This window comes from Oncorhynchus kisutch, linkage group LG16 (genome assembly GCF_002021735.2).
Source record: "Oncorhynchus kisutch isolate 150728-3 linkage group LG16, Okis_V2, whole genome shotgun sequence".
NCBI classification, from domain to species: domain Eukaryota; kingdom Metazoa; phylum Chordata; class Actinopteri; order Salmoniformes; family Salmonidae; genus Oncorhynchus; species Oncorhynchus kisutch.
Genome location: NC_034189.2, coordinates 39,139,456 through 39,157,123, shown reverse-complemented (window position 1 = coordinate 39,157,123; position 17,668 = coordinate 39,139,456). Strand labels below are relative to the sequence as shown.

General features: G+C 43.4%; 1 protein-coding gene across 1 annotated transcript in view; it reads left to right on the top strand.

Moving 5' to 3' along the window:
- The first annotated feature begins 10,888 nt into the window (after positions 1–10,888).
- The window catches only part of sh3bp4a (SH3-domain binding protein 4a), a 28,642-nt gene continuing 21,862 nt past the window's right edge, over positions 10,889–17,668 (top strand). The window contains exon 1 of the mRNA XM_020482640.2: positions 10,889–11,020. The gene's annotated coding sequence lies outside the window, so the exon portion shown is untranslated. The remainder of the gene's footprint in view (positions 11,021–17,668) is intronic.

Here is a 17,668-nt window from a genome sequence, read left to right as displayed (position 1 = left end):
GAAACACAAGTGAGATTTTCCCATTGACAAGTAGCTAGCTTGCTCACTTTTATATGAGTGTATGTACATGTGTAAATATGAACCATGATAATGATATGTATTTTAGAAGGTTACTTTCAATGAAATTTGTATCTACTGATCGCAAAATTGCAAACTGCTAGATTACTTAGTGACAGACGATAGCTACCTGTCACACCCTGACCTGAGTATTCTTTGTTTTCTTTATATATTTCGATTAGGTCAGGGTGTGACATGGGTGATGTATGTGTTTTTTACTGTCTAGGGTTTTTTGTAGGTTTATGGGGTTGTTTACCATCTAGGTGTTTATGTATGTCTATGGCTGCCTAGATTGGTTCTCAATTAGAGGCAGCTGTTTATCGTTGTCTCTGATTGGGAACCATATTTAGGCAGCCATCTTCTTTGGGTATTTCGTGGGTTGTTGTCTATGTGATGTTGCATGTTAGCACAGAGTTTCTATAGCGGTCACGGTCGTTTAGTTAGTTAGTTAGTTAGTTAGTTAGTTAGTTAGTTAGTTAGTTTTGTTTGTTTGTTTAGTGTACTTCATGTTTTTTCGTCCATTCATTAAAGTATGCATTCACACCACGCTGCGCTTTGGTCTCCTCAATAACACGATCGTGACACTAGCCTTCCATTTTTCCCCAGATATTTTTAGTTACATTTAATAAACAGACCTAAAAGGGATTATTTCGTACTTGAAAATGTGTGAACGTGTTTGCTACTGGAATGAATGTAAAACATATAACTTTCTACAAAAACATGCTTTTGAAATAGGTCTGTCAGAGTTAACCTCTTTAAATGTTTGTGCACATTTATTTATTGAGTTATTAATTGCATAGTCTGAAAGCATTCGAAATACATTAAACATCCAAAATAGAAATTTATATTGAGGACAAAATCAAGACATACATTTTCTTACAATCCTTTTTATATAAAAAAAATTATCTTAAATTACAGCTCCATTTGAGCATTTTCTTGAATTTGCGATTAATCGTGATCAATCACAGCAAATCCTTTAATTAACAAAAGAAAAATGTAAATGTTTGACAGCCCTTTTTAAAAAATTGAACAGTCAATAGTCTGAACCTGAGTTCTAATCCCACTAGTTACAAAAGTAGTGAAATGTTATTGAACCACATGTCTGACTCATGTGAAAAATATTTATATAAAAAAACTATTCACATGTGATTTGTTCAAATGTCTGTTCATACACACTACCGTTCAAAGGTTTGGGGTCCCTTAGAAATGTCCTTGTCTTTGAAAGAAAAGCTAAACATTTTGTCCATTAAAATAACATCATATTGATCAGAAATACAGTGTAGACATTGTTAATGTTGTAAATGACTATTGTAGCTGGAAACAGATAATTTTTTTATGGAATATCTACATCGGCGTACAGAGGCCCATTATCAGCAACCATCACTCTTGTGGTACATTGTACATTGTACACAATGGTACATTGTATTAGCTAATCCAAGTTTATAATTTTAAAAGGCTAATTGATAATTAGTAAACCATTTTGCAATTATGTCAGCACAGCTGAAAACTCTTGTGGTGTTTAAAGAAGCAAAATAAACTGGCCTTCTTGAGACAAGTTGAGTATCTGGAGCATCAGCATTTGTGGGTTCGATTACAGGCTCAAAATGGCTAGAAACAAATAACTTTCTTCTGAAACTCGTCAGTCTATTCTTGTTCTGAGAAATGAAGGCTATTGTTAGGTGCCTCCTAAGAAGAGGTAGGTGCAGGAGTCAGGAGCAGGAGAGCAAGGAATTCCAGTTTGCACAGTCGTTTATTAGAAGTCCCAACCCACCAACAACAAGCGGGGGAAATCACGAAACACACGGAGGAGAAACCTCTACTCCTAATACAGTACCAACGGTACAACGACTGTGAGGAAAAAAACCCTGTGGCGCAAACACGCACCCCTAACAGAGCTAACACAGCAAAAAATAATCCCGCACAAAGACTAGCAGGCAGCGGAGGTTTAATAAACCCACCGAAATGAACTAATCAGACACAGGTGATAAGAAAAACAGACAGATACAAACAAAAAGGGAAAATGGATCTGTGGCAGCTGGCAACGACAACCGCCGAGCGCCGCCCGAACAGGGAGAGGAGACCCCTTCGGTGGAAGTCGTGGCAGCTATTCTAACATTATGATGGGTAAAAGAACACAGACACAGGACAGAGGAAGTTTGGAAAAATACTAATCTAAGTTTGTAGTGTTCGGATCACAAAGAAGAACATTCGTGAGACGCAGAAAAAATGAAAAGATGGAGGAGTGCTTGACGCCATCTGTCAAGCATGGTGGAGGCAATGTTATGGTCTGGGAGTGCTTTGGTGGTGGTAAAGTGGGAGATTTGTACAGGGTAAAAAGGGATCTTGAATAAGGAAGGCAATCACTCCACGCCATGCCATGCACTGTGGACGGTGCTTAATTGGAGCCAATTTCCTCCTACAACAGGACAATGACCCAAAGCACAGCTCCAAACTATGCAAGAACTACTTAGGAAAGAAGCAGTCAGCTGGAATTCTGTCTATAATGGTGTGGCCAGCACTGTCACCGGATCTCAACCCTATTGAGCTGTTGTGGGAGCAGCTTGACCGTATGGTACGTAAGAAGTGCCCATCAAGCCAATCCAACATGTGGGAGGTGCTTCAGGAAGCATGGGGTAATCTCTTCAGATTACCTCAACAAATTGACAACTAGAATGCCAAAGGTCTGCAAGGCTGTAATTGCTGCAAATGGAGGATTCTTGGACGAAAGCAAAGTTTTAAGGTCACAATTATTATTTCAATTAAATTATTTATAACCTTAATATATTTCCTATTCATTTTGCAACTCATTTCACGTATGTTTTCATGGAAAACATAGACATTTCTAAGTGACCCCCAAACTTTTGAACGGCAGTGTATGTGTCCGATAACCTGCTGCTTCTCTCTCTCTCTCGGTCTCTGTCTCTGTCTGTACCGCACATGCTGTCTCAACCTCTTAAATGCTCTGCTATGTAAAGCCAACTGACATTTACTCCTAAAAGGGTTGACCTTGACCCTGTTCATCTATGAATGTTTGAACATCTTGAAGAACGATCTGTCATAAATGGCCATGTACTCTTATAATCTCCACCTGGCACAGCCAAAAGAGCCTGGCCACCCCTCAGAGCCTGGTTCCTCTCTTGGTTTCTACCTCGATTCGTGCCTTTCTAGGGAGTTTTTCCTAGCCACCATGCTTCTACATCTGGATTACTTGCTCTTTGGGGTTTTAGGCTGGGTTTCTGTATATGCACGTTGTACCAACGTAAAAAGAGCTTTAGAAAAACATTTGATTGATTTATTGATTGACTGCAGAGTCTAGCTATGGGATAAATTCTGTCCCTCTAGATGAATTCAGACCGGAGAGCAAACTGAAAACATTTGCCTTGATTATAAAACCTACACCTCTGTATCCTGCCAACTTCATTAATTAGGGATGATCATTCTTGAAGGTCATCGGCCAGAGCCAAATCTCCAGACACATAAGATTTAAATATCCTCTTGGGATGGGTAGGTGTACTGTTGTCTCACTCTCACACACACACACACACACACACACACACACACACACACACACACACACACACACACACACACACACTCTGGGGATGGGGAGGTGCACATACACACATGCATGCACACACACACACACACACACACTCACTCTGGGGATGGGGAGGTGCACACACACACATGCACGCACACACACAGACATACACAAAGGAGTATCTGTCCAGCTGACCTCTCACTAAGATAACACATTACTCACCGCTGCCACTAGAGAGTCAGTGCCATGGGAGAGCATGCAGCCCCAGCACATGGACCATGACTAGGCTGGGTGTTTATTCCATCAGTGGGAATTAGAGGACATCAATCAACCTGCCCTTTAGATTTAAGGCTACATTATGTGTTAAGAGCAGATGTATGCGGACAAACTTTACTATCATTCAGTAACCAATTTAGATCCTAAAGTTCTGGACACATGAATGTATTATTCAAAACTCAGTTTTATTTTCACATGATGAAGTGCTGAACGTGAATCTATTTAGCTAGATATACCTTCCTCTTAATCTTTATTTGGTTATTTACCATGTAAAACAGATTGTACATCTCCAGTGACACTATAAATATCCTAATTGATACGTTTATCGTCTCCAAGGTACCTGCAGGATATCCGGGGGAAGGGTGAAGAGGGCGTAATCCCAGAATCATTCAATTGGCCAGGTGGGTTGCCATGGAGATAGAGGGTGCCAAACCCTGTGACTTCTAGGTAATCAGAGTATATCTGAATCTGGGCCTTATGATTTCCAGCTAAAGTACCTTATAACAATGTTAGGTTGCTCCAATGTTGCCCCACTGTAATGGTCATGACCTTCTCACCACCTATTTGCAATGTTGTGAAAATGTTGTGTGTCGTTAGTAGGGTTGGCTTGTAGCACTTCCTAGCACTTTAGCCTTTGCTTTCTAAAAGAATAATGCAACAAAGGCAGATGGTTATCTGTGGATTAGGGATTCGATTAGTGGGGCATTGCTCAGATACAGACTAGGAAATGTACCTACTGAATTCACTTCCCTTTAACAGATCAGATTATCTTCCGATCAGTCCTGCCACTGAACATTTTCTCTGATATGAACACTGCAATATTATTATGCGTGATGATATTAACAAGAACTTTATTCTGTCGGTAGATTAAAAAGAAGAGCTGACTTTTCTCCCAGGATTTTATGTATTGTCTAATGAGTCAGCACAGCTCATCAAATCATAGCAGTCCTCTCTGCAGTAAAAGTGGTAGCATTTGGAATGAGAGACATAATTGTGACTCTTTTTTTTATTTAACTTGTCAAGTCAGTTAAGAACAAATTCTTATTTACAATGACAGCCCAGGAACATTGACGGCCTAGGAACTGCCTTGTTCAGGGGAAGAACAACAGATTTTTACCTTGTCAGCTTGGGGATTCAATCTAGCAACCTTTCAGTTACTGGCCCAATGCTCTAACCACTAGGCTACCTGCGGCCCCCGGCTCTAGGCAGACACTTAATGCAGCTCACTCATTGAAAGTTTGCACTCAGTCTAAATTGAATGATGGGTTAAATCCAAAAGTGGAAGCCCTATCTCCTTACATTTAATCTTTTAACCTGTGCATTCGTGTGTTTGTGTACGTGCGCTCTCGTTGGCTGGCCCTCGCCAAACCCACTGGCTCCAGGTCATTTACAAGACCCTGCTAGGTAAAGTCCCCCCTTATCTCAGCTCGCTGGTCACCTTAGCAGCACCCACCTGTAGCACGCGCTCCAGCAGGTATATCTCTCTGGTCACCCCCAAAACCAATTATTCCTTTGACCGCCTCTCCTTCCAGTTCTCTGCTGCCAATGACTGGAACTAACCACAAAAATCTCTGAAACTGGAAACACATCTCCCTCACTAGCTTTAAGCACCAGCTGTCAGAGCAGCTCACAGATTACTGCACCTGTACATATCCCATCTATAATTTAGCCCAAACAACTACCTCTTCCACTACTGTATTTATTTATTTAGCTCCTTTTCATCCCATTATTTGTATTTCTACTTTGCACATTCTTCCACTGCAAATCTACTATTCCAGTGTTTTACTTGCTATATTGTATTTACTTCGCCACCATGGCCTTTTTTTTTTGCCTTTACCTCCCTTATCTCACCTCATTTGCTCGCATCGTATATAGACTTATTTTACTACTGTATCATTGACTGAATGTTTGTTTTACTTCGTGTGTAACTCTGTGTTGTTGTATGCGTCGAACTGCTTTGCTTTATCTTGGCCACGTCGCAATTGTAAATGAGAACTTGTCCTCAACTTGCCTACCCTGGTTAAATAATGTTTAAATAAAAATAAATAAATACATGAATGTGTGTGTGTGTGTGTGTCCATGCCAGAGGGCAAGTCCGCTGATTAAATGAGTCACCATCTTGTCCACTTGAGCAAATAAGCTGTGTTTTGTCGTTGTCCTACGTATGATGAATACCATGGGAGTGAACCCTAATTGATAGCTGCCTGCCTTCCCTATCTAATGAAGCAAAGGCATACCGATTGATTGATATGTCCCAAATGGCACCCAATAACCTACATAGTAAACTTATTTTGACCAGAGCTCTACGAGCCTCGGTCAAAAGTAGTGCGCTTACATAGGGAATTAGGACTCACCACTCTGTCAAACCGCTCATTTAGTAACGATTTTCTCACCGCTCCATGTTTATTTGGTGAATCTACTCTATTGTGTGATGTTTGATGTCGCCAATAAATGCATATATTCCAAGATGTTATCTTGTTTGTTATGCTGTTAGCGTACCCGAGACGTTGACGCCGAACCCCCCTGCACCTCTCTGATTCAGAGGGGTTGGGTTTAATACGAAAGACACATTTCGATTGAATGCATTCACTTGTGCAACTGACTAGTTATCCCCCTTTCCCTAGTGTGAGGCTCAGACAGCTATTCCATGTCTTTGACTGATCTCACCAGCAACAGAGCGCGGAACAGTGGTGTCGTCAATTAAAAGTGAATGCACAGGTTGTGTCTGTTTGCTGCTCATTATTAGTTCTCCCAGGTATTGCTGTGTTGTAATGAATGTCAAATTACCTCCACCATTGAATGTCTCTGTGTCACGTTCTGACCTTCATTTCCTTTGTTTTGTCTTTATTTAGTATGGTCAGGGCGTGAGTTGGGGTGGGCAGTCTATGTTTGTTTTTCTATGTTTGGTTTCTGTTTCGGCCTAGTATGGTTCTCAATCAGAGGCAGGTGTCGTTAGTTGTCTCTGATTGAGAATCATACTTAGGTAGCCTGGGTTTCACTGTTAAGTTGTGGGTGTTTGTTTCCGTGTGTGTGTTTGTTGCCACACGGTTTCGGTTTTTGTTCATGTTCGCGTTTATTGTTTTGTATTTCATAGTGTTCTGTTTATATCTTAAAATAAACGTTATGGACGCTTACCACGCTGCACATCGGTCCTCCGATCATTCTCGCTTCTCCTCCTCAGAAGAGGAGGAATGCCGTTACAGAAACACCCACCAACAAAGGACCAAGCAGCGTGGTAACAGGCAGCAGCAGCAGGAGAGGCAGCGATACCTGGAGAGATGGACTTGGGAGGAGATTCTGGATGGTAAAGTACCCTGGGAACAGCCAGGGGCATATCGCCGCCCCAAAGCAGAGCTGGAGGCAGCGAAAGCAGAGAGGCGGCATTATGAGGAGCTAGCACGGCAGCGCGGCTGGAAGCCCGAGAGGCAGCCCCAAAAAATTATTGGGAGGGGGCACACGGGGAGTGTGGCGAAGCCAGGTAGGAGACCTGCACCAACTTCCCGGAGAGAGAGAGGGACCGGGCAGGCACCCGGGCTAGAGTGTGCATCGAGCCAGGTGCCATGAAGCCGGCTCTACGCATCTGGTCTCCAGTGCGTCTCCTCGGGCCGGCGTACATGGCACCAGCCTTACGCATGGTGCCCCCGGTTCGCCAGCACAGCCCAGTGCGGGCTATTCCACCTCGCCGCACTGGCCTGGCTACGGGGAGCATTCAACCAGGTAAGGTTGGGCAGGCTCGGTGCTCTAGAACTCCAGTGCGCCTGCACGGTCCAGTCTACCCAGTGCCACCTCCACGCACCAGCCCTCCTGTGGCAGCCCACCTCTCCCTCTTCTACCTACAGGTGTTCCCGCCTGTCCAGCGCTGCTAGAGCCTTCCTCCTCTCTAGCGCTGCCAGAGTCTCCCATCTGTCTTGAGCGGTCAGAGTCTCCCGTCTGTCCTGAGCTGCCGGAGTCTCCCGTCTGTCCTGAGCCGCCGGAGTCTCCCGTCTGTCCTGAGCCGCCGGAGTCTCCTGTCTGTCCTGAGCCACCAGTCTCCCATCTGTCTTGAGCAGCCAGAGTCTCCCGTCTGTCCTGAGCCGCCAGAGTCTCCCGTCTGTCCTGAGCCACCAGAGCCTGCCAGTTAGCCAGGAGCCGACAGAGCCGCCAGTCTTCCAGGAGCCGCCAGTCTGCCAGGAGCCGCCAGTCAGCCAGGATCCACCAGAGCCGCCAGTCAGCCAGGATCCGCCTTATCCGCCAGTCAGCCAGGATCTGCCATAGCCGCCAGAGTCGCCAGTCAGCCAGGATCCGCCAGTCAGCCAGGATCTGCCAGAGTCATCAGCCAGTCCAGAGCTGCCCTTCAGTCCGGAGCTGCCCCTCAGTCCAGAGCTGCCCCTCGGTCCAGTGGGGCCCTTTAGTAGGGCTGCCAGTCCTAGGTTGGCGGCGAGGGTCGCCGTTCCTAGGAGACCACAAAAGCGGACTAAGACTATGGTGGAGTGGGGTCCACGTCCAGCGCCAGAGCTGCCACCATGGACAGACGCCCACCCAGACCCTCCCCTATAGGTTTAGGTGTGCGGCCGGGAGTCCACACCTTTGGGGGGTACTGTCACACCCTGACCTTAGCATTCTTTGTTTTCCTTGTTATTTTGGTTAGGTCAGGGTGTGACATGGGTGATGTATGTTTTTCCCTTGTCTAGGGGTTTTGTATGTTTATGGGGCTGTTTCCGTTCTAGGTAAATTGTATGTCTATGGTTGCCTAGATTGGTTCTCAATTAGAGGCAGCTGTCTATCGTTGTCTCTGATTGGGAATCATATTTAGACAGCCATGTTATGTGGGTACTTTGTGGGTGATTGTCTATGTCTATGTTAGTTGCTTGTGTCAGCATAGTTCTTATTATAGCTTCACGTTCGTTATTCGTTTATTGTTTTGTATTCCGTGTTCAGTGCTTTCTTTAATTAAAACATCATGAACACATACCACGCTGCATTTTGGTCCTCTTCTTACGACAATCGTGACAGGCAAGGACTAGGGATAAAAATACAATAAATAGAGCTAAGAACAGGCAAAATCCTAGAGGAAAACCTTATTCAGTCCGCTTTCCAACAGACACTGGGAGACAAATTCACCTTTCAGCAGGACAAGCAGGACAAAACTCAAGGCCCAATATCTACTGGGGTTGCTTACCAAGACAGCGTTGAATGTTTCTGAGTGGCCTAGTTACAGTTTTGACTTAAATTGCCTTGAAAATCTATGCGAAGACTTGAAAATGGCTGTCTAGCAGTGAAATAGTAATTACATTATTTTTTTTTTTAAATAGTCGTGTGAAAATATTGCACAATCCAGGTGTTCAAAGCTCTTAGACTTAATCGCTGCCAAAGGTGGTTCTTACATGTATTGACTCAGGGGTGTGAATACTTATGTAAATAAAAACATGTTTTCTATTTGACATTTTTTGGTATTGTAATTTAATCAATTTTAAATTCAAGCTGCAACACAACAACATGTGGAATAAGCCAAGGTGTATGAATACTTTCTGAAACTGATACGTTCTGCACTGTATGTGACGTAGTAGGCAATTTTCTGCTTTTTACTCGTGAGCACTACCTTCAGAACTACTGGCTCAAAGGTATACAACACTGAAATCAATAGGGATTATCAACCACCAAAACCACACAAGATTCCAAAGAGAATTATATTAGTATTTCTCTCTGTCTCTCTCATGTAGCCTCGTAGGAACAATGAGTTATTATAAAGTTGTTACACAAAATATTATTACACAACAATAACGATATTAGGATCAATGATGACATTGAGCATACTATTAAATAGTAACTTATTTATAGCTCCAATCAGCATCATTACAGATTCAGAAACTATACGATTAAATGTTGATTAATTCGTTTAGCCTCCGTTTCCAGTGTCCACCCCCTTGATGACGTCGGCAATCTCCAAGCCCCAGTTTGAGCAGAGCACTTTACAGAGCGAGCACTCTTGTAAGGGAGCTGTAAAAGAGCAACGTCCGAAGCCAGTTCCCGAAGTTTCGGATACGTTTTGGGACGTGGTCAACATTTTGGTTAGGTTTTCAACATTTTGATTAGGTGTTCACAGGCCCTTGTAAGGTATGTCAAGCTTCTGAACTATTTTACGTTTCGTTAAACGAGATGCCAAGAGACAGTAGGCCTATGTGTGATAACCCATTAATTGATGAAGCACCCAATATCTACTGGGGTTGCTTACCAAGACAGCGTTGAATGTTTCTGAGTGGCCTAGTTACAGTTTTGACTTAAATTGCCTTGAAAATCTATGCGAAGACTTGAAAATGGCTGTCTAGCAGTGAAATAGTAATTACATTATTTTTTTTTTTAAATAGTCGTGTGAAAATATTGCACAATCCAGGTGTTCAAAGCTCTTAGACTTAATCGCTGCCAAAGGTGGTTCTTACATGTATTGACTCAGGGGTGTGAATACTTATGTAAATAAAAACATGTTTTCTATTTGACATTTTTTGGTATTGTAATTTAATCAATTTTAAATTCAAGCTGCAACACAACAACATGTGGAATAAGCCAAGGTGTATGAATACTTTCTGAAACTGATACGTTCTGCACTGTATGTGACGTAGTAGGCAATTTTCTGCTTTTTACTCGTGAGCACTACCTTCAGAACTACTGGCTCAAAGGTATACAACACTGAAATCAATAGGGATTATCAACCACCAAAACCACACAAGATTCCAAAGAGAATTATATTAGTATTTCTCTCTGTCTCTCTCATGTAGCCTCGTAGGAACAATGAGTTATTATAAAGTTGTTACACAAAATATTATTACACAACAATAACGATATTAGGATCAATGATGACATTGAGCATACTATTAAATAGTAACTTATTTATAGCTCCAATCAGCATCATTACAGATTCAGAAACTATACGATTAAATGTTGATTAATTCGTTTAGCCTCCGTTTCCAGTGTCCACCCCCTTGATGACGTCGGCAATCTCCAAGCCCCAGTTTGAGCAGAGCACTTTACAGAGCGAGCACTCTTGTAAGGGAGCTGTAAAAGAGCAACGTCCGAAGCCAGTTCCCGAAGTTTCGGATACGTTTTGGGACGTGGTCAACATTTTGGTTAGGTTTTCAACATTTTGATTAGGTGTTCACAGGCCCTTGTAAGGTATGTCAAGCTTCTGAACTATTTTACGTTTCGTTAAACGAGATGCCAAGAGACAGTAGGCCTATGTGTGATAACCCATTAATTGATGAAGCACACAAGCCATCGTATTGGGTTTCCGATACTTTCTGAAGTCATGTCTTACTTATCGTATCCATTACATAATGTGCAAATGGTTGTATTCATGTGAAATTAATTTAGAAGTATTTACCATACTGCTGAATAGTATTTTATGAAACTGTTGTTTAAATATCGCAAATAGTCATAACTGACACCTCATACTTCACCGTTGACCATGTGTTGCCTCCTACCACAAGAGCTCATGCTGTGAAACAATGTGGAGAGTGTTGCCAAATCATTAAGTTTCATCAGCAGCATCGTCGCAATTAACATCACCTATATAATATTACTACTATAACATAGTATAGAACTATAGAAACCATCATCACCATCATCATACTCATCTTTCTCTTGTTACATGTTCTCCTCTTTCTCCATTCTTTATTAGCAGAACATATATCATGTTTGTTGTAATAATGAATGGATATGCTCCTAAATAACACTCATTCATTTCAAGGAGAAATAGAAAGTAATGAATGATGAGATATTCCATCTTATACCATTCATTAAACCTTTACTGCAGTGGGCTAAATCAGGGTTGGTAGTCTTAAACAAATCTACTTTGAAACAAAAGTATACACCTCACACACATAGTTATGGGCTTAATAAAAGAAGACACCTATACCATGTCAGATATGAAGTTGAACTGTATTGAATTATGATTTTGCATCCCAATATTCCACTTTATATACATCACAGAAGACTGAAACATAACAAAAACCGTTTGACATAAGAATGCTAGATTTCCAGCTGTTAAAAAAAAAAAAGTTTATTAATTATGAAATTATGAAAAATATTTACAACATTTCACCCATGAGGCCACTGGTCATTTGACTGCAGGAAAGGGCTACGCTAATTGGAGTCTTTTAATACAGTTTTTTATTTGTTTGACAGAAAATGGTTTTGAAGCCAGGCCATTTGTCTTCAGTATTATTTTGGTAATTACATATTCATAGTGTGTGTGTGTGTTTTGTGTGTGGCAGCAGAACAGCATTGTTGTTGTTCTTGGGAGGCCCTTATTGCCTTTCTCCCAGACTGCATTAGAAGTGGATCAGAGCTTGGGACTGAGACGGGAACGTGGGTAGCAGCCTGCCTGGGTAGTGAGAGGATTTTAGGCTTATCAGATGACCTTATTCGCAAGGGATGCATCCCAAATAGCACCCTATATAGTGCAGTACTTTTGACTGTGCACTTCATCGGGAATAGGGTGCCATTAGGGATTCAAGCCAAAGGCTCAGGAGGTGTTGGGAGAACATGCAGCGCTCATTCACATTTGACATGCCCGTCACGCTTACCCTTTACTGTTGTCACTCAACATTGTGGGCCTTTGACTCAAATGAATGTATCAGACTGTCATATGTCGGTCCTTCCCAAGCATAGTTATTATTACATGAAATGAAATACCTTGCACCCCATTATATCAAAGCGATTCAAAATCCTTGTTGATAAACCTGTGACGGGTGCAAAAATAAATGATCACAATAACATAGTAACGGCACCTTTCTTGACTCTCGTGACTTTATTAAAGGCAGTTGAATGCTACAGTATGCAGCTTAGCTCTGCCGTCTTGCTGTGTGACATCAGACACCGTTCCATTTCCTGGTTGAGATGATTTAAGCCAGAGGGTTTGGGGGATTCTAAATTACAGCAGGAATGTGAGCTGAGAGGTACTCTGCTGTAGGAGACCAGAGACCTGCTGTTAGTCTGTTTCCCATCAGAGAAGCATTTCCTCTCGTCTTGTCCTCCTCTCTTCTTCTCTTCTTCTTCACTGCATCTCTTCCTTCCTGTTTTCTTCTCTTCCTCGTCTTCTTAATTAATGCGGCGAGAAAGAGGAATACGAGGGTTTTGGTTTCAGAAGTAATAAGAGAGAAAAAGCTTAATATCGCTTTTCTAGCAAGTCTATCTGTTTGGTTACCAAAACAACTACTATAGCTATCTTGTAAACTTGCTAGCTATTTCAGTGGATGTTGAATCCATTTGTATCCACAAATGAACACATTTTTAGCGTTCTCTGGAAAATAATGCAACTTCCTAGCGCGTCGCGCAAAACACCTTCCACGTCGGTTATTATTTTCCATAGAACTCATAGCCCCTCGTTGATTTACCCTTACGTACAGTCTGTATGTAAACAGAAACTATCAGAGCACTTGAGCAGGATATAAACTCTATTGCGCTAAAACTGCTCACTCAGAATGACCCTGGTCTGGACAGAACTTTACAGAACATTTTCGTTTTGCCACTCTCAGGGACATGGTATGACAAAATATCCTAGCGCGTAAAAATAAATAAATTGGAACAGCCGGTAGGGAGTTTGACCTCCCAATATAGGTGATTTTAACATTCAAATGATCTTCCTCTTCTCCTCTTCACTTTTTCTCCTGCCTTCTCAGAGCTGTAAAGAGCAAACAGTGTCATAGTCCTCAATCCAGCCTTCCCATTAAAGGCTACAGATAGCCTAGCGGTTAGAGCGTCTGGCTGGTAACCGCAAGGTAGCTGATTTGAATGCCCAAGGTGAAAAATCTGTTGATGTTCCCCTTGAGTAACGCACTTAATCCTAATTGTTTCAGGGGCTGTTGATAATGGCTGACCCTGGTTGACCCACTCTCAGGGAGTGAGTTGAGATATGCAAAAATAAAATGTCACATGTGTATAATACACACTTGTACATGTGTGAAACAAGACCAATATATATTTGTATTATTAGGGCTTGGAGAGGCTTGGGACCTCACAATATGATATTAACAGAGTACTATATGTATTGCGATTCGATACTATGATTGTATTGCGATTCGATGTTCCAAACATATGTCTGTTGCAGAGGGACAAGAGAGAGCCATGAGAAAACAAGTTTTGATCTGTCATGGCAATATAAGTGCTGAAAACAAATGGTCTTCCTGTTTAAAAAGAAGATGGAGAACAAGCTATGAATGAAATATTTTTTGGTGCAGGACAGGTACAGCCAACTAGCGCAAAAATAATATTGCAATATTGTCCAAACAATACCATACGATATATATAATAGCCCAATATGTAACTGCATAGATTTTTCCCCCGTCACTAATTATTATTTACCAGGCTACAGCACAATAACCTCTAAATAAACATCTACATGATTTTCAATGTTTGGTACACAGAGTAAAATATAATTGAGGGAGAGGTTTGGGAGGGGAAACAAACAGCTATTCATTCATTACTATTACCTATTACTGTCTCATTCGAGTTTCCTTGGAAGCTTGTCTCCCTTCTCTGCTAGTTTGTCTGGTGCAGTACAGTATAATGATGCACACACATATGCTACACTCTCTCGCTCGCTCTCTCTCTCTCTTGCTCGTTCTCTCGCTCTCTCTCGCTTGTTCTCTCTTGCTCATTCTCTCGCTCTCTCGTTCTCTTGCTCGGTTTCTTGCTCTCTTCCTCATTCTCTCGCTCTCTTGCTCGTTCCCTTGCGGGTTGTCTCGCTCATTCTCTCGCTCTCTAGCTCTTTCTCTTGCTCATTCTCTTGCTCTCTTTCTCTCACTCTCTTGCTTGTTCTCTCACTCTCTTGCTTGTTCTCTCACTCTCTTGCTTGTTCTCTCACTCTCTTGCTCGTTCTCTCACTCTCTTGCTCGTTCTCTCACTCTCTTGCTCGTTCTCTCACTCTCTTGCTCGTTCTCTCGCTCTCTTGCTCGTTCTCTCGCTCTCTTGCTCGTTCTCTCGCTCTCTTGCTCGTTCTCTCGCTCTCTTGCTCGTTCTCGCTTTCTCGTTCTTTTGCTCGCTCTCTTGCTCTCACTCTTGCTTGCTCTTTCTCACTCTCTTGCTTGTTCTCTCGCTCTCTTGCTTGTTCTCTCACTCTCTTGCTTGTTCTCTCGCTCTCTTGCTTGTTCTCTCGCTCTCTTGCTTGTTCTCTCGCTCTCTTGCTTGTTCTCTCGCTCTCTCTTGCTCGTTCTTTCGCTCTCTCTTGCTTGTTACGTCGCTCTCTTGCTCATTCTCTCGCTCTCGCTTTCTCGTTCTTTTGCGCGCTCTCTTGCTCTCACTCTCTTGCTCTCACTCTTGCTTGTTCTCTCGCTCTCATGCTCGTCCTCTCGCTCTCTTGCTCGTTATCTTGCTTGCTTTTTCTCCCTCTTGCTCTCGCTCTCTTGCTCATTTTCTCTTGCTCATTTTCTCTCTCTTGCTCATTCTCTCGCTCTTGCTCACTCTCTCTCACTCTCTTGCTCGTTCTCTTGCTCGCTCTCTCTTGCTTGTTCTCTCTTGCTCTCTTGCTCGTTCTCTCGCTCTCTCTTACTCGTTCTCTTGCTCGGTTTCTTGCTCTCTTCCTCATTCTCTCGCTCTCTTGCGCGTTCTCTCGCTCATTCTCTTGCTCTCTTGCTCATTCTCTCGCTCTCTTGCTCATTCTCTCGCTCATTCCCTCACTCGTTCTCTCGCTCTTGCTTGTTCTCTCGCTCTTGCTTGTTCTCTCGCTCTCTTGCTCATTCTCTCGCTCTCTTGCTCATTCTCTCGCTCTCTTGCACGCTCTCTTGCTCATTCTCTCACTCTCTTGCTTGTTCTCTTGCTCTTGCTTGTTCTCTCGCTCTTGCTTGTTCTCTCGCTCTCTTGCTCATTCTCTCGCTCTCTTGCGCGTTCTCTCACTCATTCTCTCGCTCTCTTGCTCATTCTCTTGCTTGTTCTCTCGCTCTTGCTTGTTCTCTCGCTCCCTTGCTCGTTCTCTCGCTCTCTTGCTCGTTCTCTCGCTCTCTTGCTTGTTACCTCGCTCTCTTGCTTGTTCTCTCGCTCTCGCTTTCTCGTTCTTTTGCTCGCTCTCTTGCTCTCACTCTCTTGCTTGCTTGTTCTCTCACTCTCTTGCTTGTTCTCTCGCTCTCTTGCTTGTTCTCTCGCTCTCTTGCTCGTTCTCTCACTCTCTCTTTTTCTTGTCACCTCGCTTTCTCGCTCGTTCTTTTGCTCTTTCTTGCTCGCTCTCTTGCTCATTCACTTGCTCTCTCGTTCACTCTCTCGTTCTCTTTCTCTCTTGCTCATTCTCTTGCTCTCTTGCTCATTCTCTTGCTCTCTTGAGCTCATTCTCTTGCTCAATCTCTCACTCTCTTGCTCGGTTTCTCGCTCTCTTGCTCGGTTTCTCGCTCTCTTGCTCATTCTCTTGCTCTTGCTCGTTCTCTTGCTGCTCTCTTGCTCATTCTCTCACTCTCTAGCTCTCTCTTGAGCTCATTCTCTTGCTCGTTCTCTCGCTTTCTCACTCTCTTGCTCGTTCTCTCTCTCGCTTGTTCGCTCACTCTTGCTCATTCTCTCACTCTCTCTTGCTTTCTTGCTCAGTCTCTCGCTCTCTCTTGTTCGCTCTCATTCTTGCTCGTTCTCTTGCTTGCTCTTTCTCGCTCTCACTCTTTTGCTCTTTTTCGCTCTCTTGATCATTATCTCTCTCTTGCTCGCTCTCTTGCTCATTCTCTCACTCTTTGCTCTTTCTCACTCTCTTGCTTGCTCTTTCTCCCTCTCTTGCTTGTTCTCTCGCTCTCATGCTCGTCCTCTCGCTCTCATGCTCGTTATCTTGCTTGCTTTTTCTCCCTCTTGCTCTCGCTCTCTTGCTCATTTTCTCTCTCTTGCTCATTCTCTCGCTCTTGCTCACTCTCTCTCACTCTCTTGCTCGTTCTCTTGCTCGCTCTCTCTTGCTTGTTCTCTCTTGCTCTCTTGCTCGTTCTCTCTTGCTCGTTCTCTCGCTCTCTCTTACTCGTTCTCTTGCTCGGTTTCTTGCTCTCTTCCTCATTCTCTCGCTCTCTTGCGCGTTCTCTCGCTCATTCTCTCGCTCTCTCGCTCTCTTGCTCATTCTCTCGCTCTCTTGCGCGTTCTCTCGCTCATTCTCTCGCTCTCTTGCTCATTCTCTCACTCTTGCTTGTTCTCTCGCTCTTGCTTGTTCTCTCGCTCTCTTGCTCATTCTCTCGCTCTCTTGCTCATTCTCTCGCTCTCTTGCGCGTTCTCTCGCTCATTCTCTCGCTCTCTTGCTCATTCTCTCACTCTCTTGCTTGTTCTCTCGCTCCCTTGCTCGTTCTCTCGCTCTCTTGCTCGTTCTCTCGCTCTCTTGCTTGTTACCTCGCTCTCTTGCTTGTTCTCTCGCTCTCGCTTTCTCGTTCTTTTGCTCGCTCTCTTGCTCTCACTCACTCTCTTGCTTGCTTGTTCTCTCGCTTGTTCTCTCGCTCTCTTGCTCGTTCTCTCACTCTCTCTTTTTCTTGTCACCTCGCTTTCTCGCTCGTTCTTTTGCTCTTTCTTGCTCGCTCTCTTGCTCATTCACTTGCTCTCTCGTTCACTCTCTCGTTCTCTTTCTCTTGCTCTCTTGCTCATTCTCTTGCTCTCTTGAGCTCATTCTCTTGCTCAATCTCTCACTCTCTTGCTCGTTCTCTCGCTCTCTTGCTCGGTTTCTCGCTCATTCTCTTGCTCTTGCTCGTTCTCTTGCTGCTCTCTTGCTCATTCTCTCACTCTCTAGCTCTCTCGAGCTCATTCTCTTGCTCGTTCTCTCGCTTTCTCACTCTCTTGCTCGTTCTCTCTCTCGCTTGTTCTCTCACTCTTGCTCATTCTCTC